This window comes from Macaca nemestrina, chromosome 12 (genome assembly GCF_043159975.1).
Source record: "Macaca nemestrina isolate mMacNem1 chromosome 12, mMacNem.hap1, whole genome shotgun sequence".
Classification (NCBI taxonomy): domain Eukaryota; kingdom Metazoa; phylum Chordata; class Mammalia; order Primates; family Cercopithecidae; genus Macaca; species Macaca nemestrina.
In genome coordinates this window covers 97,482,010-97,507,625 of record NC_092136.1, presented here as the reverse complement: position 1 = coordinate 97,507,625, position 25,616 = coordinate 97,482,010, and the positions used below count along the sequence as shown (strand labels likewise).

The following is a 25,616-nucleotide window of genomic DNA, read 5'->3' as shown; positions in this document are numbered from 1 at the left end:
TTATTTTCACTTTTCCACATATATTAAATATTAAGCATTTTCTCAAGTGATCTTCAATGTCAGCTGTCACCTCCTTCATGGACCAAGTTTTTATTTATGCTGTTACTGGTCCTGCTATTCTCTCTTTTTGGAAATTATGTCATTTAACCTTTATCATCAGTCCCTGAATGAAGTTTCTCTTCACATTCTCAGTTAATGAGAAAACAGAGATCTTTGTTGCTAGCTATTGCAAATCATATCTTTGAATTCAATCTGTGCTACATCTCCAAACAACAAATGCTAGTGATTCTTCCCTGCTCCATCACTGCAGATGTGCATTTAAATTTGTCTGTCTCTCTTACCTTATGAAATACATACTGAACTGTCTCGTTCCTCTAGCTCTGAAGTTGCCCTGAATTCTAAGCTGTCATTGAGTTAATATTTGCTGATCAAACCGTGAGCTGTTTTTCAGGAACACTGGAATTAATTTATTTCCTATAAAATTACCAACTCTTCTGTGCTTCACCTAAGAATCTCCAATCTCTGCATAACCTACTGCACATTAGGAACTTAATTAGCATTTTGCAAAATGGCTATATCCGTAAATGAAAGACATCTCAAGATTCATGTAACTGCTATTCTCCTTTTACAATGTTAGGTTATTCAAAATAAAAATTTACATTTAAAAATATCCTTGCTTCAGACTATGGGACGCTTATTTCTACATGTATTTTGTTTGAAATGGGACTTTGGGGATATCTTTTTCTTTTATTGAATGATATAAATATCAAATGGAAATTTTCATTATGTTTGCTATCATCTTATTCAAGAATCTAGGAATGGTATATTAATAGATACGATAGATTTACCTAGTGTGTCCCTTGGGGTGATTTGATTTTATCAGAAGGATATGGCATATATAAACTACAGTAACAATTTCCTTAGAGAGACTTTAAAACTAACCTTTCATGAAAATAATTTAAAATTCCATGATTATGATATTACAGGTACAGCTCCCTGCAATTTCAAACTAGTGCTAATGCATTATTTGTAGGCTTAATGCTGGTTGTGACAGAAAAAAATATGTAAATGAGAATGATTCATCTAAAAGTAACTAAAAGTATAAGAGATTTTTACAATAAAATTCAATGTTCCTAAACTGTTTTGATCAATGGTAGCAGCACCGGGACAATTGTACTGCCACTTCAGGTGAAGATTTTCAACAAATCCACAGTATTTGAATTATAAATTATTGCACAGTTCTAAAGTTTCACCCTATTAATTTATCGTTAGAGTTGGGCTATCTGTCTCTGTCTTTGAATGTTATCATCCTTTTCCATCTAAGATGATATTGTTATGATTTGGACCCAGGTGCCATCACCACCCAAGTTAACCAGTAAGCAAAAGACGGCTGCCACTGTGAGTTAAATATATTTTATATCTTTCCAAGTGGGAATTCCAGAAAAGCACATTCAACACAAGGTCAGCAAAACACTTCTGAGGTTCACAGTTCATTGGGGAAATCAGCAGAAGGGCTGGCTGCAGCTGGAATATATGCTAATCACCTTGGAATCAATTGCAATTTCTGCCAAAAGGTATCTCAGGGTTGCCATTATTAAAAATGCATCAGCCTCGAGTAGTCACTTTTTAGCTCTTACATCCAAAAGGCCATGCCAGCAACTTAGAGCAGCTTGATGTCAAGGATAATGAGATAGGTCAACTGGGAAGGTGTGCTTTATGAGGGTCTTGCATCCAAAATAGTCAATAAGGTACCCTACTTTGGCTTTATTACTCATATTTATCAGAAGTCCCATATCCCTTATACGAATATAGCTTGGAGTCATATTTATCATTCTGCTTAACTGTAAGCTCTCAGAGAGTATGCTATCTGCTGCAGTGGATGTCTCAAATCCTGATTGCCTAAGATATATATATATGTGTGTGTGTGTGTGTGTGTGTGTGTGTGTGTGTGTGTGTATGTGTGTGTATTCTGACTTTGTGTGTTATGATATGCCCACAATGGCTACTGTTTAAATGAATGAATAATTCTTACATATAAATATTTTAGTAGCCTTTCTACCTTCATGGCTTGCAAGTGTTAGCCAAATGTGTAAGAGACAAGGAATGGGAAGAAATGATATCTTTATCTTTGTAATTACAATAAGATAGCTTCAGAAAAATGGTTGCTGAATAGAGGAGGCCGAGTTGTTTATGTTAAATAATCCATGCTTTTCCTCTTTTCTGTCATCTGTGTTGTGTTCTCATTTCTTAATGGGAAGGTAGTTCCTAATTATATGAAAAGTTATACGTTTCTGAGAAGATTGATTGTTTTCTTGAAGGGTAAGTCCAGAGAGTAAACATTAAATATCCTGGCAAATGATCTGAAAATTGTCCATAATATATATAATACCGTGCCTTTTACTTTATTTTTTATGTTGACACAATGTAGAACCTGCCTAGTCAGGGCTTCAAAGGCATCCCACTTTTTATATTAAAAAATTACCATATACAATTAGAAAATAAACTGTTCAGAAAGCTCTCTGCCTAGAATCAATTCAATACTTGATTAATAAGTGGAAAAGGAGTATGGTCTTTCCAATATCCTTGGCTGTGAAAGTGTGTGAAGCCTGGCCAAATTTTACTCATGGGCATATGCTGATATTAACAGAAAATCCACTGAAAAATTACAAGTTCTTCTGTGTGGACAATGTTTGCATCTTTTCCCTGAAAGTTTTCTTCTGCTTTTGGTATATTAAAGAGCAGTACAAGTAATACTTAAAACAAAAGTACTCTTGGCTTGGCTTGGCTTGAATGTTAAAGATTGCCCTGGTGCCTTATTATGTGTGCCCAGCACCTCTGAGAGCCCAAGGAGGGACTGGACAATCAATGAACCCTCAGGAGTTACGAATTAAGTACTAAAGGTCTCCTAGCTATCAACAGACCAAACAGATTAGATTCATCTCAGGAAAATGAATTGGGTGAGATTACACTCCCACAAAATCTCTGCTGCAATGTAATTGTACTTTCGTGATGTGTGTCCCCATTTCAATGATGTATTTTAATTCTTCTCTAAATATACCTGGATAAAAATGACTAAAATCAAAAAGTACACAGTGTCCTGTAATACTTCAAGGGCCACTTCTTAGAAATTGCCAGCAACTGTGTCAATTGTGTCATGGAGATTAAACTTGGAACCATATGAATTCTGGAAAACTGTGCCACCTTCCAGGTGGGTGCAGATGAGTGGCATGTTCATGTGAAATAGAATTTCAGAGAATATTTTTGGCCAGAAAAAAAAGGAACCTAGGTAAGAAGTTCAGGGTCTTCATTTTGGGAAATATATATTTTTAAACATATGGTCTTTCTTATGGCATTTTGTTTTTCTGAAGTGTCAGCTTTTTCACTGAGTATTATGGGTGTTTTGTAGCAGAATGAGAGGGTAGTTAGGTCACTGAGTTCGGCCCAATTACATCTCAAAATGAATATGCCATCTGTGCAAGCTACATACAGGACACTGTTGTAAATTGAGTTTTTCATCTCTCAAATCATGTGGATTCATACTGAGAGACACGTGTGTGTGTGTGTGTGTGTGTGTGTGTGTAGGTTTAAATGCAAATATATGTTTTTTTAAAACAGCATATTTATTTCTACATAGTTTTGCAAAATGCATTTAAATCTCATCTACAATAAAATTAAGTATGTAATGTAATCTAATATTATAATGCAAGAAGCAGAAGCGTTATTGCAAGTCAGTCTTCCTGATCCTTAAATGAAGATCAAATGTATATTTTTAAAAAAATCATTAGACAGAGGCAAGACTTCTAGATGATTACTATTTATTCCTTTGGCTTCAATTTCCTCATCTGAGTTAGGTTTTGTATTAGATGTTATTTAGCGACCTTCAACCTCTAAATGTTTTATATTGAATGAATAAAATGATATCTGTAAATTTTCAGCACAAACCATGATATAAGGAAAGGATTAAATGAATATTTACTCTTCCTATTCCTTTGTTTGATTTTGATCAAACTCTACAATGAATTTTCCTACAACTCTCATTAATGAGCTTAGCAAAATTTTGTTTTCTTCTTATTGTAGATAATGAATTTTACATATAGTAATTTTAGTAATTTGATTTTTTCTAAAAATGCATTCAAAGACTGCCTTTCTTCAGATTTTTCGAAGAAAAAAATATGAAAATGATACAATATATATCTGAAGATATATATTTAAATTCTGGATATAATGACATGTATTATTTTATTATATTATGATCTAATATATCATTAGTTGCAGAAAGTATAAACTACTGACAGTACTGAGTCTATTTGTCCAGTGAAAGAAAAATTTCCACACATAATTCAAATGATACAAATTATTGATTAGAATAAAATTCATCATGCAACATTGTTTTCAGAATGAATAGATCTTTCAAAATTTTTAAAGAAAATTTATGTTTCATATTTCCCAAGTAGGTCTCCTTTACTGGGTTTTTGAATTTATTTTGATGTTACATTGACATATGATTATGTAGTAGAAAACTCAAGGCCTTTAAAGTCTGTTCAAACCCCATTATTTCTCTATATCAGAGATATTTTTAACAAGTATTATAATTTCTTATTTAGTCCATTTTCTCCTGTGAGCTACAACCTACTTTAGGGCATTCTTGCCTGCATTCTTATCTATCATCATATTCCCAGCACACAGCACTGCATTTGATGAATAATAAATAATAAATATCACTAGTGAAAAATCAACTAATGAGTAGCCATGCCAATTTTTGTGCCTCAGTTTTCTCATATGTATAATTAGCTTATTATTGTACAGCAATATTTTAAATGATAAAAGTCTAGTATGAAAAATACATTTGAGACATCTCTTGTTTTTAGAAATATGTTGGTATAAACAATTATTTCCTAAGTTTGATACACCCAAGTATTGAAGAAAAAGTTGTCCTGACAACAAATGTAATCCTGTTTTTGGATGACATTTAAACCTATCTAGTGCTAACTACAAATAATAGTCTCCTTGAACCCTAGTTGAAGAGATAGGCTGCATCATGCTTCATATACTTAATGTTGTTGTTATTATTATTATTATTATTATTTTGAAATAGGTTATCTCTCCGTTGCCCAGGCTGGAGTGCAGTAGTGCAATCTGGGTTCTCTGCATGCAACCTCTGCCTCCTGGGCTCAGGCAATCCTGCAACTTCAGCCTCTGGAGTTGCTGGAACTACAGGTGAGAGCCACCCTGCCTGAGTAAATTTTATATATTTTGTAGAGATGGGGTTTCAGGGCTTCTCCATGCTGTCCAGACTGGTCTTGAACTCCTGACCTCAAGTGACCCATTCGCCTAGGCTTCCCAACGTGCTGGTATTACAGGCATGAGCCACTGTGCCTGGCCCTTAATATTATTTTTAATACAATTCATTATTTTTTTCAAAAAGAAGCAAGCAAACTTACTTACTTACTAGCCTGGAGTAGTTGCAATGAAACACATTCATCTTCATAGTATAAAAGAAAGATGTCTAAAGGGCGTTGTCTGATTTGGTGACCCAACAGGAAAGCTAGTCAATAAAGAGTAAAGTAATCTAGCCCTGGGGAATAGAAGTTATGGGCCATAGAATCCACACCTCACCTAGTAACCACGGATTTCCATATGAAAATGTCTGTCATCCAAAACAAAATATATATCACCTTTGATTTTTATTATTAAAAGATTTTCTTCATCCTTTAACGATACTCCTAATGTTAATATTTTAACATTAACATTAAACTTCTTTCCAAGTTATTTTCTAAGATAAAGGAAAATAATAGCATATTCTTTTTTTTTTTTTTTCCCCCAAATGGTCCTCTGTCTCTCTCACTTCCATAGACTCCTCTTAACTGAGACTGATAGGCAAATTTTGCTTTGAAAATATATTTCACCACATGAATAGAACACTAGAAGGTTTAGAAATGGAAAGAGAACATGTGTTCTGTCTACTTTCAACTTGTAAAATGTGCCATCTACAGTAAGGTGTCAATGTAATTACAGTGCAGAGAAAACTCACAACAAAAAAGATTTTATTTTTATTATAAAGAATCAGATGAGAATGTTAGAAATGTAAAATTACTGCAGGAGGTATGTATTATTGATTCCTGTAACTATTTGTTTTTGAGACTATGTAAGTAACATGTATTTCATGTGCCCAATTTGAAGAAAAAGATAACACAATTTTTAAAGCATCAATATTTTAATGTGACTCCTTTCCACATTTTTTCTTTCCATATTTTAACATGAAGGGCATCATTTGGAACATATGCCTCTTTCCTAACTAATGTATATTAAAAGATTTCCTTTTGGTATGTCTTTCTTTTTTTCTTTTCTTTTCTTTTTTTTTTTTTTTGAGACAGGGTCTTGCTTTTTTGTCCAGGTTGGAGTGCAGTGGCGCAATCTCGGCTCACTGGAAGCTCCGCCTCCCAGGCTCTCGCCATTCTCCTGCTGCAGCCTCCCGAGTAGTAGCTGGGACTACAGGCGCCTGCCACCACGCCTGGCTGATTTTTTTGTATTTTTAGTAGAGACGGGGTTTCACCGTGTTAGCCAGGATGGTCTCAATCTCCTGACCTCGTGATCCGCCCGCCTTGGTCTTCCAAGTGCTGGGATTACAGGCGTGAGCCACCGCGCCCGGCCTGGTATGTCTTTCATATACGGTTATAAAGTCTGTATAACAGCGCAGTCTTTTAGAAAGCACAAATTTAAGAGCTCCCTCTTTTTTCTAAAATAGATATTTTGTTCATCATAACTAACTTCATATTATTTGTCATCTTTGATTTCTGAGACACTGAACTTCATTAATGACTTCCAAATTTATTAATGGAACTTATTAATGGCTACTTCATCATTTCATATTATCTCTGGAATATCTGATAAATTATGTAATTCTATGTTTTGGGGTTACTTTTATTCTCATATGTTCATATTTATATAAAAACAAATATATTTGATGAAATTGGGTTTGGATTCAGACTTCCAGAATTTGAATTCTAGCTACTATTTAAAAACTGCATGGCTTTGAATAAGCTACTTCACCTTTCCAGGCTTTATTTTCCTCGTCTCTAAAGCAGGAACAATATTAGTATTTATCTTCTAGCCTTGTTTTGCTAATTTGATAAAAATAATACGAATAAATCACCTTAAGCTGAGTCTAGTGAATAGTAAGCGTTTAATAAAATTGGCTATTATTAATAGCAGGAGTACTGTATAGATGAACTTTTTAACATAAAAATTTTATACACTTAAAAAATATTTTAATGCATAGAAATTTTGAATCAGTGATACCTGTGGCAGGAACAGATTTTATAATTGAACAGATGATGTGCTCAAAATAGTGAATATATGACAAGGCTCAGACACAAATGCTTAACCCCATCCACTGTGTAAAAGTTGAAAAATAACAGATAACAGCAATATTCTGAACATTCAGTTAATTTACTATTTTGCCTTATTTGTAAGATTTCTTACTGAGTATTTAGTCTCTGATGTATTATTTTTGTAAAAGTAGATATGATTTCGGGTCAATTATTTTTGTCTTTGAGAATGTTAATATCATTTAAATAGTGTTATATAGTGTTTTTGTCTTTTTATTTCTATATAAATATAATTAATTTTGATAGAAACTATCTATTAAGCCCATGTCCTAGACACTTGAATACTTGGCAGTCATTTGATAATTATTTTGGTAAAGCAATTGATTTCTAAAAAATACGAGTTCAGACTGTCACTTCTTTTAATCATTTCTTTAATAGTATTACTTTAGTAAGCCTATCCAAATGGCATGAAAAATGCTTAGTTTTAGAATAGCAATTTTTAAAATTAGTAAAATTCTCATAACATTATTTTTTACAATATGAGCTACAAAAAAAAGAATACTTTTTGTTAAAGTATTTGCTTTTGCAACATAGGTTTTTCTAGGACTTGTATACTCACAATTTAAAACATCTGCAGGGATCTAAAATCAAAGCTAACATTGCCATTATAAAACAAGCATACTTGACTCAGTGTCAACCCTTGTTAGGAAAACTCTATTTTCTCAGAGGCAGGGAAATATGTTTGTAGGACAGTGGCTTATACAGTTTTCTTTCCTGGACCCCTGAGTAATGATAGAAGCCATCCTCGCTGTTTGTCTGCTAGTCTGTTTTCTCATATTATTGAAAGGTAATATATAGCTGCTTCTGAGACTCTATGGCTTAGAAACCACTGAATACCAAATTACATGTTTTCATCAGTGTCAATTGGTGAAGAAAAATCTGCTACCCAGCAGGATCCCAAGAGTGAAATATCCAATCTCTCAATCTCTCAATTACTGCCCTTTCCATAGATGCCCCTAGCTTGTATTTCCGGATGTCCCACGGTCAACATGAGAAAACCAGGCTCTGCATCCTCCTGTATTCTTCATTCAATGGCTCTATGACCCAGATAATTAAACTAATAGCTGTGATTTTTAGTTATTTATTTGAAAAATGAGGCCACCACATCAATGTGTAGGATATTATCAACATGCAGAAGCCTTCCTTGTGCCTCCTTCCAATAATTGTTATTCTAAGAAATAGTCAATATTCTGACCTTTAATCATGATAGACTAGTTTTCTCTTTAAATTCCAATCAAATGGAAGCTTATAATATTTGCTTTTTGCAGCAGGGTTCTTTTACTAAGTATGATGATGGTGATACTCGTTGATACTCATCTGCTGTTGCGTTTAACAGTAATTGGTTGATAGACTATAACTTTCTTTACCCCAGTCTAATGTTGATAGACATTTAGGGTGCTTCCAGTTGGGAACTACTATGAATAATGCTGCTATGTCCATAATTGTGCATATCTTTTGGCATATTTCTCTTTTTTCTATATGTAGTAGAGCAATACCAAGTGACATGGATGGTGTACACTCAGTTTTAGAAGATATCAACAAACAGTATTCCATAGTAGATAAACTAATTTATACTTCCACCAGCAGTTTATGAAAAGTCTAATAGTTTTTTTCACACTGTGGAGTGGATAGTCATCTCTCATTGTGGTTTTAATTGGCATGTCTTCAATATGCCTATGGGGGTTTTGAATATCCTCTTTTAAGAAATACTTGTTCAATTTTTGGCCATTTTTTGAGTAGATGTCTGCTTTTCCTTATTAATTTTTATAAGTTCTTTGTTCCACATGACTCCTTTGTCTCACATTTGTATTACAATATATTCTCCCATTGTTTAACTTGCTTTTTCACTCTCTTGTTTGTGTGTTTTAAGGAATATGCCCTTAACTTAATGAGTTCAATTTATCAATTTTTTTTTAGTACTTTCTGTGACCTGTCGAAGACATTACATATTGCACATCTGCCTCCCCTGTTCCCGCCACTTGATTGGGGTGGGAGGAGGAAAAGGAGTCACATGTCACATAAATGCTTTTGTATTGTACCATTAATAAACTATTTTACCTTTTTCATGTATATCTACAATCCTTGTGGAATTTACTTTCATTTGTTGTGCATTATGCTTTATTTTTCCACGTAGATATCCAATTGACCTAGTTATGTAGGGTTGGTATTTTTCCTTCCTTAATCATTTTCATTGGTGAAACCATCTTGTGTTAGAGTTTCATTTGAGGGAAAGTTCTTAATAAGAGCCTATTTTAAAAAAATAGATATGAGATTATTTTAGATTTTATAGTATTGCTACTCTCAGGCTCTTTTTTTTTTTTTTTAATATTTTTATAGAGACAGGGACTTGCTGTGTTTCCTAGGCTGGTCTCAGACTGTCCTAAAGCAATGCTTCCACCTCAGGCTCCCAAACTGCTGGATTACAGGCATGAGCCATTAAGCCTGGCCCAGTTTTATGCTAGATTTTTCTAACAAATTTTTCACTTTATGTAAGTAATTCATTGACATGCAGTTACTCATTCAGTCCCTTTGGTTTGCTTTTTACTGTCTGTAGTAATCCAAACTTTTTGTTTTGTTACTTTACCTTTATAGATTTGGGGGGTGATTTTATATTCTTTTTTATTATTTCAATAGTTTTGGGGAAACAGGTGGTTTTGGTTACATGGATAAGGTCTTCAGTGGTGATTTCTGAGATTCTGGAACACCCATCAACTGAGCAGTGTTCGCTGTACCCGATGTGTAGTCTTTTATCCTTCACCCTTCTCCCACCCTTCCCCTCGAGTCCCCAATGTCTATTATGTAACTATGTCATTCTTATGCCTTTGTGTCCTCATAGCTTAGCTCTTGCTTGTGTGTAAGAACATATACTGTTTGGTTTTTGATTTCTGAATTTCTTCACTTAGAGTAACAGTCTCCAACTACATTCAAGTTGCTGCAAATGCCATTATTTCATTCCTTTTTATGGCTGAGTAGTATTCTATGCTATATATATATATCTCTATATATATCTATGCTATGATATATATATATATATATATATATCACATTTTCTTTATGTACTTGTTGGTTGATGGACATTTAGGTGGGTTCCATATTTTTGCAATAGTGAATTGTGCTGCTATAAGCATGCACGTGCAAGTGTCTTTTTCATATAATGACATCTTTTACTTTGGTTAGATAACTAGTAGTAGTATTGCTGGATCAAATGGTAGATCAACTTTTAATTCTTTAAAGAATCCCCATACTGTTTTCCATAGTGGTTATACTAGTTTACATTCCCATCGGCAGTGAAGTGTTCCCTTTTCACCACATCCATGTCAACAAGATCAACTTTTAATTCTTTAAGGAATCTCCATATTGTTTGTTTTCCATAGTGGTTGTTCTAGTTTACATTCCCACTGGCAGTGAAGGGTTCCCTTTACAGCACATCCATGCCAACATCTTTTTTTTTTTTTTTAATTATGGCCATTCTTGCAGGGTAAGGTAGTATCTTATTGTGGTTTTAGTTTGCATTTCCCTGATAATTAGTGATGTTGAGCATTGTTCCCATGTCTGTTGGCCATTTGTATATCTTCTTTTGGGAACTGTCTATTTGCATCCATTGCCAACTTTTTGATGGTATTATTTTTTTCTTGCTTGTTTGTTTGAGTTCTTTGCAGATTCTGGATATTTGTCCTTTGTGTTATGCATATTTTGTGAATATTTTCTCCCACTCTGTGGATTGTCTGTTTACTCATACAGTTATTTCTTTTGCTGTGCAGAAGCTTTTTAGTGTAATAAGTTCCCATCTTTTTATTTTTGTTTTGGTTGCATTTGCTTATGTGTTCTTGGTCATGAACTGTTTGTCTAAGCCAATGTCTAGAAGAGTTTTTCCAATGTTATTTTCTAGAATTTTTATAAGTTCAGATCTTAGATTTAAGTCTTTGATCTTAAGTTGATTTTTGTATAAGATGAGAGATGAGGATCCAATTTCATTCTTCTATATGTGGCTTGCAAATTGTCCTGGCACCATTTGTTAAATAGGGTATTATTTCTCCAATTTATGCTTTTGTTCACTTTGTGAAGATTAGTTGGCTATAAGTATTTGGCTCCATTTCTGGGTTCCCTATCTGTTCCACTGGTCTACTTGCCAGTTTTTATACCAGTACCATGCTGTTTTGGTAGCTATAGGCTTGAGGTATAGTTTGAACTCAGGTAATGCAATTTTATTTTATTTTTGCAGGTGTTATAAAAAGGGCTGTGTTCTTGATTTGATTCTCAGCTTGGTAATTGTTGGTGTATAGCAGCATTACTGATTTTTGTATATGAATTTTGTATCCTGAAACTTTACTGAATTCATTTATCAGATTTAGGAGCTTTTTGGATGAGTCTTTAGGGTTTTCTATGTATACAATCATATCATCAGTGAACAGCAACGGTTTAACTTGACTTCTTACTGATTTGGATACCCTTTATTTCTTTCTCTTGGCTGGTTTTTCTGGCTAGGACTTCTAGTAGTATGTTGAATAGAAATAGTGAAAGCGGGCATCCTGTCTTCTTCCAGCTCTCAGGGGAAATGCTTTTAACGTTTCTCCATTCAGTATAATGTTGGCTGTGGGTTTGTCATAGATGGCTTTTATTATCTGGAGGTATGTACCTTTTATGCTGATTTTTGCTGGGGGTTTTAATCATAAAGGGATGCTGAATTTTGCCAAATTCTTTTTCTGTGTCTATTTAGATAATCATAAGAATTTTCTTTTTAATTCTGTTTATGTAATGTATCACATTTATTGACTTATGTGTGTTAAACCATCCCTGCATCCTTGGCATGAAACCCACTTGATCATGGTGGATTTTCTTTCTGATGTGCTGTTGGATTCAGTTAGCTACTATTCTGTTGAGGATTTTTGCATCTATGTTCATCAGGGATACTGGTCTGTAGTTTTCTTTTTTGTTATGTTGTTTCCTCATTTTGGTATTAGGATGATATTGGTTTCATAGAATGATTTAAGGAGGATTCCCTTTTTCTCTATCTTTTTGAATAGTTTCACCAGAATTAGTACCAATTGTTTTTTGAATGTCTCATAGAATTCATCTGTAAATCCATGTGGTTCTGGAGTTTTGGGGCAATATTTTTATTACTATTTCAATCTTGCTACTTGTTATTGGTCCCTTTGGAATTTCTATTTCTTCCTGATTTAATCTAGGAGGGTTTTATACCTCCAGGAATTTATCCATCTTCCCTGGATTTTTTAGTTTGTCATGTAAAGGTGCTCATAGTAGATTTGAATGATCTTTTGTATTTCTGTGGTATTGTTTTGTTTCTAATTGAGCTTCTTTGGATCTTATTTCTTCTTTTCTTAGTCTTGCTAATAGTCTATCAAATTTGTTTATCTTTTCAAAGAAGCAGCTTTTTGTTTCATTTATATTTCATATTTTTGTTTCAATTTCATTTAATTCTGCTATGAAATTTGTTATTTATTTTCTTCTGCAGTCTTTGGGTTTGGTTTGTTCTTGTTTCTCTAGTTCCTTGACGTATGACCTTAGATTGTCTATTTGTGCTCTTTCAGACTTTTTGATATAGGAATTTAATGCTATGAACTTTCCTCTTAGTAGTGCTTTTTCTGTACCCCAGGGATTTTGATAAGATGTTTCACTGCTGTTCCATTCAAAGTATTTTTAAATTTCTGTCTTGATTTCATTGTTGACCCTAAGATCATTCAGGAGAATATTATTGATTTTACATGTATTTGTATGGTTTTGAGGGCTCCTTTTGAAGTTAATTTTCAGTTTTGTTTCACAGAGGCCTGAGAGAATGCACAATAATTTAGATTTCTTTAAAGTTATTGAGACTTGTTTTATGACCTATCATATGGTCTATCTTGGAGAATGTTCCATGTGTGATGGAAAGAATGTGTATTCTGCAGTTGTTGAGTAGAATGTTCTGTAATTATCTGTTAAGTACATTTGTTCTAGGGAATAAAGTCCATTGTTTCTTTGTTGACTTTCTTTTTTGATGACCTATCTAATGCTGTCAGTGGCGTATTGAAGTCCCTCACTATTATTTTGTTGCCATCTATCTCATTTCTTAGGTCCAGTAGTAATTGTTTTATGAATCTGGAAGTGCCAGCATTAGTTTCATATATATTTAGGATAGTGATATTTTCCTCTTGGACTAATTTTTTTTTTTAATCATTGTATAATGTCCCTCTTTGTCTTAATTTACTGTTGCTGCTTCAAAGTCTGTTTGCTGATATAAGAATAACTATTCCTGTTTGCTTTTGGTTTCTGTTTGTATGGAGTATCTTTTTCTACCCCTTTACCTTAAATTTATGTGAGTCTCTTGGAGAAGCAAATATTTGGTTGGTGAATTTTTATCCATTCTACCATTATGCATCTTTTAAGTGGAGCATTTAGGCCATTTACATTCAACAATAGTATTGAGATATAAAGTACTGTTCTATTAATTATGCTAGTTGTTGCCTAAATACCTTCTTTTGTTATGTTAGTGTTTAATAGGCCTTGTGAGATTTATGCTTTAATTTGGTGTATTTTGAGGTTTTGTTTCAAAAATTAGAGCTCCTTTTAATAATTCTTGTAGTGCTGGCTTGGCAGTGGCAAATTCTCTCAGCATGTGTTTGCCTGAAAAACACTTTATCCCCTCTTCATTTATGAAGCTTAGTTTTGCTGGATATACAATTATTGGCTGAAAATTATTTTCTTTTGGCTAAAGATGGGACCTCAATTCCTTCTGGCCTATACAGTTTCTGCTGAGAAACCTGCTGTTAATCTGATAGGTTTGTCTTTATAGGTTACGCCGATGCTTTGGTCTCACAGCTGGTAAGATTATTTTATCTTGACTTTGGGTAATCTGATAACAATATGCCTACGTGATAATCTTTTTGCAATGAATTTCCCTGGTGTTCTTTTTGCTTTTTGAATTTGAATGTATAGATGTCTAGCAAGGCCAAGGAAGTTTTCTTCAATTATTCCCTCAAATAAGTTTTCCAAACTTTTAAATCTCTCTTCTTACTCAGGAACACCAATTATTCTTAGGTTTGACCACTTAATAAAATTCAGTTTTCTTGGAGGCTTTGTTTATTTTTTATTTATTTATTTTTGTCTTTGTCTGATTGGGTTAATTCAAAAGCCTTGTCTTTGGGTTCTGAGGTTTTCTTCTCATTGTTCTAGTCTATTGTTGAAACTTTCCAGTGCATTTTGTATTTATCTAATTGTGTCTTTCATTTCCAGAACATGTGGCAGTTTTTCTTTATGATATCTATTTCTCTGAAGAATTTTTAAATTCATATCCTGTATTTAAAAAAAAAATCTTTAAGCTGTTTTCACTATTTTCTGGTATCCCCCTGAGTAGCTTAATAATCAACTTTCTGAATTATTTATCTGGCAATTCTGAGTTTCATCTTGGTTTGGGTCCATTGCTGGGGAGCTATTGTAATCTTTTGGGGATGTTATAGAACCCTGTTATGTCATTTTAATAACATTACTTCCTTCTCGTTTGGGTAGACTGTTTGAGTGGAAAGATCTGGAACTCAAGTCCTGCTCTTCAGATTCTTTCATCCCTTAGGGTGATCCATTAATGTGGTGCCCTCCCCCTTCCCCTAGAGTGAGGGCTTCCTGAGAGTCATACTGCAGTGATTGTTATTGCTCTTCTGGGTCTAGCCACCCAGCAGAGCTACTAGGCTCTGGGCCAGTACTGGGGAATGTCTGCAAAAAGTCCTGTGATGTGGTTCTTCTTCAGGTCTCCCAGCAATGGATACCAGCACTTACCTGCTCTGGTGGAGGTAGCAGGGGAGTTAAGTGCACTCTTTGAGAGTCTTTGGTTGTAGATATGTTAGTGTGCTGACTTTCTCAAATGCTTGTTATGCTAGCAGTGAAGTTGCCTTATGGATAGATTCAGGGCTTCTGTTTAATCAAGACGTTTTAGGCCGTGGAATTCGCTGTTGTTTTCTGCTTCCTGGGAGCAGAGTTATTCTGTCATGAGTTGCTGCAGTGGCCTCAGTTGGTTGGCCTCCAGCGAGAAGGTGGTGTATTCTAGAGAGTACCAGCTGTGGTACTAGCAGGGGCATATGAACTTGCCCTAAATTGGCCAGGGTAACTTTTCTGATTTTTCAGGCAATGGTGGGGTCATAAAGCTCCCAAGAGTTTCTGTCTTTTGTGTTTTGCTGCCAGGCTGGGTAGAGAAACAGCATCAGGTGGGGACAGGGTTAAGTGGGTGTGGGCTCAAACTCTTTTGGGCAGGGCTTACTGCAACCGTGGTGGGAGATGAGGGTATATGGTTCTCAAGCCAATGGGTTTATGTTCCATATGGAATTATAGCTGCCTCTGCTGTGTCTTATAGTTCGCCATGGAAGTGGGGGATAGACAGTAGCAAGAGGCCTCACCCTCCTCCCATGCATTTGGCAAGGTCAGTCCTGCTCCCACAGTGCCCTACTCAGACCTTGTGCCAGGCCGTGAGCTTCCCACTGAGAAAACAAGCACAGCTTTCAGGCCTTGCCCCTACCCTCTGTCCATACTGTCAGTAGTGGTTCCCATGCTTGTTAACTGCAGCAGTTCTCATTTGCCCCTCCAATTCTGCTCAAGAAAACATACGCCCAGTTGAAATTGTTACAAATTTAAGTTGGAAGATTCCTTCACCCTACGAGCCCTCCCTAATCCTGCTGGCTGCCTTCCCCAAGGGCCACTATGAGATATAGTCAGGGATGGCTTCCCTGGGCTTTAGCTGGAGACTGTGAGTGCTTACACGGCTCTTCCCACAGCTGTTTCTACTTTTATATTTTGTGCAGCTCCCTAAATCCATTTTACCTCTAGGTAAGGTTAAATCCTTCTCTTGTGATCTGGATTTTCAGATTCTCTACTGGGGATGTGTTTTTGGAGGTAGGTTTTCCTCCTCTTATGCCTTGGGAACTCATAGTTTTTCACCTGTCTCACAGAATTTGCAGTGGCATGCCACTTCTTTTAAAGAATCCCTGAATTCTTTCAGTTTTCCTGGTTATGTTCTTGTGGTAGTTCTTGGAGCAAGCATTCATGTGAGCCTCCACACACTGTTCTATCCATCAAAGTGGGAGCTGCATGTTAGCCCTATCTTCTAAGTGCCATATTTCTCCTAATTCTGATTTCATATTTTTTATACTGATACCTGTGTATCTCAAATTTGATTAGTCTTTTTTTTTTTTTTTTTTGAGACGGAGTCTCGCTATGTCGCCCAGGGTGGAGTGCAGTGGCCGGATCTCAGCTCACTGCAAGCTCCGCCTCCTGGGTTTTTACGCCATTCTCCTGCCTCAGCCTCCCGAGTAGCTGGGACTACGGGCGCCCACCACCTCGCCCGGCTGTTTTTTTTTTTTTGTATTTTTTAGTAGAGACGGGGTTTCACCGTGTTAGCCAGGATGGTCTCGAACTCCTGACCTCGTGATCCGCCCGTCTCGGCCTCCCAAAGTGCTGGGATTACAGGCTTGAGCCACCGTGCCCAGCCAAATTTGATTAGTCTTTCTAGGAGTTTAACAATTGTGTTAATATTCGATATAAAATACATAAATAATTGTGCTTTATTTTTCTCTATTTTGGGCTTTTAATTTTCTCTCTTTTATTTTATGATTTATTGGTTCTAGTTTTTTAGTTCTATAAATCATTATTCTTTCTGCATCATTGTGAAATGCAATAAATTCCTTCACTTTGCTTCTGTAAATATATGTCACGAAGCATTGAAATGCATTTTCATTATGTGTTTTCAAAACATTTAATACATCTCTATAACTTATTTTTTATCCATCAATTAAATAAAGGCATATTACTTAATTTCCAAACTTCTTAGAATTTTCTAGTTGTGTTTCTGTTATTCATTTCTTGTTTAATTCTCCTGTAGTTAGATTGCATATTTAGTGTGGTTTTAAAACTTTGGTATTAATTGAGCCAAATATTGGCATTTTTTTCATAGTCACATGAAAAGAATGTACAATCTACAGTTATTATGTACTATTTTCTGTATATCTTTTTTAAATGTGTCATTCAAATTTTCTACATTCTAAATAATATTTTTCTAATCTTGTTACTGAGAGAAGTTTTTTTAAAATTTCAACTGTATTTTTCATTAATGTTATTTATTCCCTTTTTTCCAGTTTTTACCTTATATATGTTAAAACTATGTTGTTGGTTGCATGTAAATGTATGATTGCTTTGTCTTAGTTTTAAATTGACTCTTTCTTTTATAATTATGTTTTTTCCTTATCTTCTGTATTATTTATTGTCCCAGAGTTTATGCTTTTCCATTTTAGTATAGATATATCAACTTCCTTTTGTATGGTCTTTGTCTAGTATGTCTTTCTCCACAATTCCACTGTCAAATTTTGTGTCCTTTTATTGAAGATATCTCTTGCATACAGCATATATTTGTTTTCTTTTTAAAATCTGGTTTTACAGTCTTTAACTTGTAATTAAAAATTTTATTATTCAAATTCAATGTAAAAATGTATTGTATTTAATCTACCATTTTTTCCATTTATTTCAAATTTTGTTTCATCAGTCCTTTGATTTCTGACTTCTATTTTAGGTAAACAGTCAACTCTAAGACACTCTTGTTCATTTTTAGGGTTAATACTTTTTTTGTTGCTTTGACTTTAAAAAAATATTTTCTGTGTTTTTGGTTTTCCCTCATTTTAACATGATGACTTTCTGATGTGGTATCTTTACTAGGGCTTAAATAACTGAGAATAGTTGTGTCATTCGCTAAAATAGGAAAGATTTGGATACTTATGGAGGAAATCAAAGGTTAATTTGAGACATGATGATACTGAATTTCCTATATATTTGAGCTCAAAAATCGTGTAAGCGCTGGTCATATAAATCTAAAATGCACTAGGGTGGAAATGGTGATAGATACAACTACCTAATGATAGAGTAGATCTAGAAAAGAGGAGCACAAAGACCTGTACAATGGTGACCTTAAAGTTCAGGAAAAGGATGTGAGCGAGAGAACAAAAGAATGAAAGGCCCACCACCTAACCCTATAGAAAACCAGCAGTGTTATATCCTATGTATCAAGTAAAGAAAATGGTTGAAGAAATAGTGAAAACCTATGTAAGTTGTATTTAAATGTGAGAATTGACCTCTGACATGGTAGAGGACATTAGTGGCCTAGATACGAGTGGTTTTGATATAATGTATGAAAAAAAATCTAAATGATGAAATAGTAGGAGGTACTGAAGTGGAGGCAGATAACGTAGACAATTGTTTCTAAAGATTTGATGAAGGTAGGGAGCTCTGGAAGGGGTATATTTGTTGATGTATATGTATGATATCAAGGGAGTGTGTATATATATGTATATATGTATGTATGTACACGTGTCTCTGTGTGTGTGTGTAAAGAGAAAGATTGGGGGGAAGAGTCTCACTCTTTCCCCTAGGCTGGAGTGCTCAAGCGATCCTCCCACCTCAGCCTCCTGAATGGCTGGGACTACAGGTGCACACCACCACACCTGGCTCATTTTTAAATTTTTGAAGAGGCAGGGTTTTACTATGTCACCAAAGATGGTCTGGAACTCCTGGGCTCAAGCAATCCTCCTATGTTTGGCCTCCCAATATGTTGGGATTATAGGTGTGAGCCACCATACTTAATTCATTAAGAGACAGTATTTACATCAATAAATCCGTGTGGATATCACTGTATATAATTTCATGTTGATATGATCTAAGAGACAAGGGAGAGGGGTTGGAATTCAGTTGTTGTTATTTTATTAGAAGTTGTTAAGGGTAAAACTGTGTCCCCTTAAAAAATATGTTGAAGTCTTAAGTCATAGGTATCTCTGGTGCCTTTGAATGTGACTTTACTTGGAAATAAAGTCTCTGAAGATGTATTCAAGTTAAAATGGGATCATTAGGGTGAGTCCTAATTCAATAAAACTGGCATCCTTAGAAGGATTTTTGGACAGAGAGATAAACATGCAGAAAGAATATTATATAACAGAGTCAGAAATTGAAGAGCTGCACCTGGTTATTAGGCTGTTTTGTATCACTATAAAGAAATATCTGAGGCTGGATAATTTATAAAGAAAAGAGGTTTAATTGATTCACAGCTATGCAGGCTGTACAGGAAGTATGCTGCTGGCATCTGCTTAGCTTCTGGTGAGGCTTCAGGGAGCTCTTACTCATGGCTGAAGGTAAAGCAGGAACAGGCACATCACATGATGATAGTGGAATTGAGAGACTGGAGGAAGGGGGTCCCAGGCTTTTCAACAACCAGATCTTGTGTGAACTAAATGAGTGAGTTATCACTTACCATGCAGGGAATGGTGCTAAACCATTCATGAGGGATGCACCTCCATGATCTAATCACCTCCCACCAGGCCCCAGCTCCAATATTGAAAATCATATTTCAACATGAAATTTAGAGGGGACAAACCTCCAAACTATATTAGCTGCAAGCCAAAGGATGCCAAGGACTGACAGCCTCCACCACAAGCTAGAAAGGGAAGGAAGGGTTGTTCCTTACAAGTTTCAGAGGAAGCATGGCACCACTGACATGATGCTTTCAATCTTTTAGTTTCCAGAACTGTGAGATAATAAATTTGTGTAGTTTTAAGCCTCCCAGTTTTTGGTTGCTTAAACTTTATTAGGACACCACTAGGTAAATAATACAGAAGTCAAAACCACTCCTCATTAGAAAAAGGAGAGTTAAGTTACATGGGTGCTGATTGGTTAGCAGAGCTGGTGGTATCAAAATAGCTCTTGTAATACTTTTGATCCCTCAGTAAATTAAGAAGCAACCTAAAACAGCAAATAAGTAAAAGAAAAGTAGTTTGAAACTTTGAATAGAGAAGACAAGGTGAGATATAAGTCAACTTAGAAAGTATGTAATTAAATGGGAAATTAAGTGGGAAATAAAATAAGATCAATAACAGTGTTGAGAGACCAGATGTAACTTGTGGTAAACTATTTAAGGTGGAACATATGTGCTTCGTCTCATATTTTACTTTTTAGGCATGCTTAGCTACTTTGAATCAGGGATAAAAGTCTGTCAGGGGAGAACAAGGAGAGTTGGTCTAAGTCACTTTGTATATTCAAGGATGTGATAATAGTCACAGACCCATCTGGTCAGAATAGAAGAACAATTTAAAATGTAAATATGGTGGAGTCAATTGGTAGGTGGCCTCAGTTGGGATTCAAAATTGTTAGAGAGGTTATTTAGAATATATGAGCAGGAAGTGTGAGAAATTTGGTCGAAGGTGGATGCCTGAAATTAATATTAAGAGGCTCTGCATTAGTTAATATTAAACTAAGCTTCACAAATGTTTTCTATTCAGGGCACAGATACAAAATGAAAACATGTACATGGGCAAGCTGAGGTAAACAGAATTCCTCTCATTCAGAGCCAGCAAGGCACCAGACTCAGACCCTCATAGTCCCCACATAGCTGCCCTTGTGACTGATGTGATCATCTGGAATACACCTGTATTTTAGTAACGGCACAAATGCGTACCACAGCAAGATGATGAGAGGCTCTGGCCTAACCTAAGACCATAGATGACTATGGGGGCTAAAGTGAAGGAGGTGTAAATTCCGTTGGCATGAGGTAAAGCAATTCAGAGGTTAGAGCTCTGGATGGATCCTCTAAATGGATGTTGAAATATGAGGATTGATGCTTTAAATAGTGATGGCAATGAAGATGGTGAAGGTGTTAAAATCTTCAACTAAAGAGGCAAGTAATCTTGGGTTTGATAGTCTGGAAAGTACTGAGACAGATAGGGAAAACTGGATGGGATCCCTCCCCATTTTTCCTTGTGTGTGCTTGACTGTGCTAGCTGTGTTCAGCCTTGCAGCCTGACAATGACGAACACTTTCTTTCACAAAGTGAACCAACACAGAACGGAAGGGAACAGAGCACTCTGACCACAGACACCCTGGTTAACAAGTGCAGGCACTTTCCAAAAAACCCTCCCCAAATGTGCACGCCCAGTAATGTCCTATCCTGACCTTTGCTTCATTTTAATAGTAAAAAAATCACACTCCTAGGTGGAGATTTAAGATGCTAATGAGATAGGCATCACATGAAGAAGCCTAAGGAGAAACTGCATAGCTGAAATTGACAGACCACCCCAAATATGCAATGATGTCCACCAGAGGATGTCCAAAGAAAATAAAACCTCAGAATAATGACTAACTTGCTTTCTGAAGCCAGCTTCAGGTATCTTCCTTTTGCTGTTTCCCTTTCTGCTGGAGCTGAAAGTCCCAATAAACTGCCTTGCTCAAACCCATCTCAGACTCTTAGTTTATTTCTATTTACTGAGAGTCAACAACCCACCAGTCAGTAACTGTCCAAGTGGTATAGCTAACAGCATTTGCTTTAAAGGAGCTCAGGATTTTAGAGATGTGACAGGAACTAGAGTCTGGAATTTCCAAGTAGCAGCAAGAAGCAAACCTACCTGAACTATACTCCTTACGTTGTTGATTGGTATGGGAGAGAAAAATAACAGCTACCACTAAATGGTGACTACTTAAGTTAAAATCAGGAGACTTTGAAAAGTTTTATTTAGACTCCAAAAAAAATTATTATTTAAAAAATAAGCACACATTGAAGTTATAGAGTATTTTGCTCAACAAATAGAACGCATTTTCATAAAGAATAACATGAGGCTTTTGTTATTGGTGACAATTGATATTTATTAAGATGTGAGGCATGATGAACTGCTAGAGACATCTGATTATTCTAATTAAAGCTACCTTCTTGGGACTAGTGTTTTGGGCAGTTTTTGGTGATGAGTTGGGTATAATTGAGGCTGTGGTTTATTTTACCTGTGTGTAGGCTTACCATATTTAGCCAACAAAAATATAAAATATTCAATTAAATTTGAGTTACATATAAACAACAAAAAATTTTTTATATAAGGAGAGCTCAAATATTTCATGGGATCTACTTAAAATATTTTTGTTACAATAAATTCAAAGTTAACTATGTTAACTATATTTTATCAGGCAAACTCATCTATATAGCACATCAATATGCATACCTTTTCTATGCTATGGGTGGAAAAGTGATTTTAGAAACTAAAAGAATGTTAACTTGTGAGTTATTTTCTGTATGAACCTAGGAAAAGTCAAATAAACAATTATTTCAAAAGTGACTGCTAACCATATCTAGAGCTCCAGGCTTCAAAGAAAATAATGGTTTCTGAATGGTTACATTGTCTTTTGATTTGCTGAATTATTTGCTGTCTTTATTTCGCCTTCACTTTTGAAAGACAATTTTGATGAATATAAAATTCTAGGTTGCATTTTTTTTTCTTTCCTTCAACAATATTTATTTCACTTTACTTTCTTCATCCTTGCATGGTTTTTCATGAGAAAACTTGTGCAATTTTTATTGCTTGTTACTCTTTGGATAAGATGTTTTCTCTATCTCCTTCCACCCCATGCATGCTTCTTTAGGATTCTGTTTGCATTTGGTTTCGTGCAATCTGAGTGTGGTATGCCTTCATGTAGATTTTTTTGGTATTCATTCTCCTTGGTGTGCTTCCTGGATCTGTATGTAGTTAACTATCTGTTATTAATTTTGAAAAATTCTTGACTATTTTTCCAATTTTTTTTTTCTGTTCCATTCTCTTTCTTCTTCTGATATTTCAATTGCATGTATTTATATCTTTTGAAATTGTTCCACAGCTATTGGATTGTCTGTTTTCATGTTGCTTTGCATTTTTCATTACTTTTTATCCTTGCATTTCAGTATTGGAAATTTCTATTGGCATGTCTTTAGCTCACTGATTCATGTTCAGCCATACCCAAGCTATGAATGAGCATCTCAAAAACATTCACTTTGCTTATTTGTGTTTTTTTACTGGCATTTTCTTTTGATTAATTCTTAGAGTTTTAATCTTTTTGTTTACATTACACATCTGCTTTTACATATTGTCTACTTTTTTGAGTAAATATCTTGATAAATCATAGTTATTTCAACTTCTTTTCTTATATTTCTATAATAACATCTGTGTCATTTTTTTAGTCTGGTTTTGTTGTTTGTTTTATCTTCACAATATGCTTTGTCTTGCCTTTAGCTTTCCTTGTTTTTGTTTGTTTGCCAAAAGCTGGAGAGGATATACTAGGTAGTAGCGACTAAGGAAAAAGCCTGTAATCTGAGGATAATTGAAGTCATCTGAGCTTAATTGATGTTAATAGGTTAATTGCTAGGAGGTGAGTTTTGTGTGATGATTGCTGCAACTATAGGTCTAGTTTCCTTCTTGTTGCTTCTTCTGTTGTCTTTGTCTAAGAACTCTTCCTGAAAAGTCTCCTTTAGCTGGAATCCACTGTCAATATACTAGATCCCTACTGATGTGATACTAAGATGTGAGGGAGGAAAGACTTTTATAATCTTATAATTAAATCAAGTTATTTTAATGTTTTTGCTCCTGGGCTATGATGAGCCCTTCACAGATGTTTCTAATGTTCTCCTACCCACCCCTCATTTACAAGAGACAAGAGGCTCTAGAGTAACTAGCTATCTGGATAAATGCCCTTCCCTCCAGGTGTGATAAGGCTCTCTGAAAGTCTTATCACCTGGAGAGTAAATCTTTGTTAAGAGGAAGCCTCTAGAGGCATTTCAAAATGGCTCCTTTTCCTCTCACCTTGCTAGAGCCTTGCTAGAATTGTTTTTGGCCCTTTACTGTGAGAACTTTGTGGGATTCTTGGAGGTAAAACCCACAAAAGTGTGGAGGCCCCCTTGAAACTGTGAGTCACGGAGTTTCATGTCTCCTACTCACCCTCTGGTATTTCAAGTATTCCTACCAATTAATGGCTCTGGTGGCTTTTGCTCCAGGTAAATAACACCTCCACTGATTCCTTGCATGCTCCGGCCTCTTGCAGTGACAGTTTGCCCTCAGAATTCAATTCTCTGGTGAGTTCAAGAAAAGTTGTTTATTTCCGTTATGTCTAGCTTTGTGGTTGTGAAGGTGGGAATGATGAATATAAAGTTCTTTATATGTCAAATCTGAAATTACCTTTCGAAACAGCATAAGATTATTGCCCAGTCATTCTGTCAGATGTGGGGTCTTTGCCTAATGGAAATTTCTTGGAAATAGTAGAACTAGGCAAATGCTTTCAAATATATTACTCATTGTTCTTATATGTACATTGGACAATAGAAATGCCAAATACATCAACGGATTAATGGGGGATTTTTCTGGGAGACTGAATTTCTAGGTGATTTCATAGGTTTTTTAAAAAATGCTATGTTTTATATATTATATACAATAACTTTTCACAATAGGAAATGCTATGTTTTATAAAACAGGAATAAACTTTATAGAATAAGTTTTGCCTTGGCAAGTAGAGAATTCTGAGACGAATGGGAAAGTAGGAAATTTTTAGGTTCTCAATAACACTTTTTAGAATGTGAATGATGAGGTTACAGTACTGCAATTTTAAACAATAATATAGTGTAAATATAATAAGTTGAAAGTGTAGAGAAGGAAAAAAATGAACTTTTCTAGGTTCTTTGGGCTGTGAATTGACAGAAAACAGATTAACAGTAGAAAAACCATTTCAGTTACATACATATGCACAAATACATGAGATTCAAGAAGGAACAGATGGTTAGAGCTTATATAGCATCTTGAGCTACAGAAAAGAAGAGGGGCTTGGGGTTTCTAGGGGGCCAGTGGAGACAAATTATGAGCATATTAGGGGAGCAAATGTATGGAAGTAATTTGTTGCTTTGCTATGAAGATAAAATCTCTCAAGTGATAAATGTTATCTCTAAGCAACTCTCTTGTAGATATTTTTACTAGGAAAAACCTTTCCTTTATTGGTGGAAGTTTCATTTACAAAATGGAAGCTTTTCAGAGCCACCTCTGTGTCTGCAGTTTCTTAATCAGCTTGAAGTAATCAGTTTGTCAAAGAGAAATATTTTGGGGTGGCCTATTCTGGTCTCCTACAGTCATATTTAAGGGTAGTATCCCCTGAGCCCCAACAAAAGTTTGTCTTAGGACCAATTCCTTCCAATGGTGTGTGTGCATGTGTGTGTGTGTGTGTGTGTGTGTTATAGGCATCTGGATGCACATTGTATTTGACTGTTTTTAGAAGTAGCACCTTGTGATGTGGATTCAGTTATGTGAACTGAAAAAAAAGATGTAGTGGTAGGTTTTACAAAAGCTGTGTGACCATGTTCCCTCAAAACAGCTGGATATGGTAGAAAAAACATGAGTTTTTATTTAGAGTGACCCAGGTTTATGTCCCAATTGTCACTTGTTA

The 25,616-nt window shown here is 35.2% G+C and overlaps 1 long non-coding RNA gene across 1 annotated transcript in view; it reads left to right on the top strand.

The window, feature by feature from the left end:
• The window catches only part of LOC105484306 (uncharacterized), a 520,010-nt gene extending 495,762 nt beyond the window's left edge, over positions 1-24,248 (top strand). Inside the window, exon 4 of the long non-coding RNA XR_988863.2 lies at positions 24,184-24,248. This is a non-coding gene — a long non-coding RNA (uncharacterized lncRNA). The remainder of the gene's footprint in view (positions 1-24,183) is intronic.
• Positions 24,249-25,616: the final 1,368 nt, after the last annotated feature.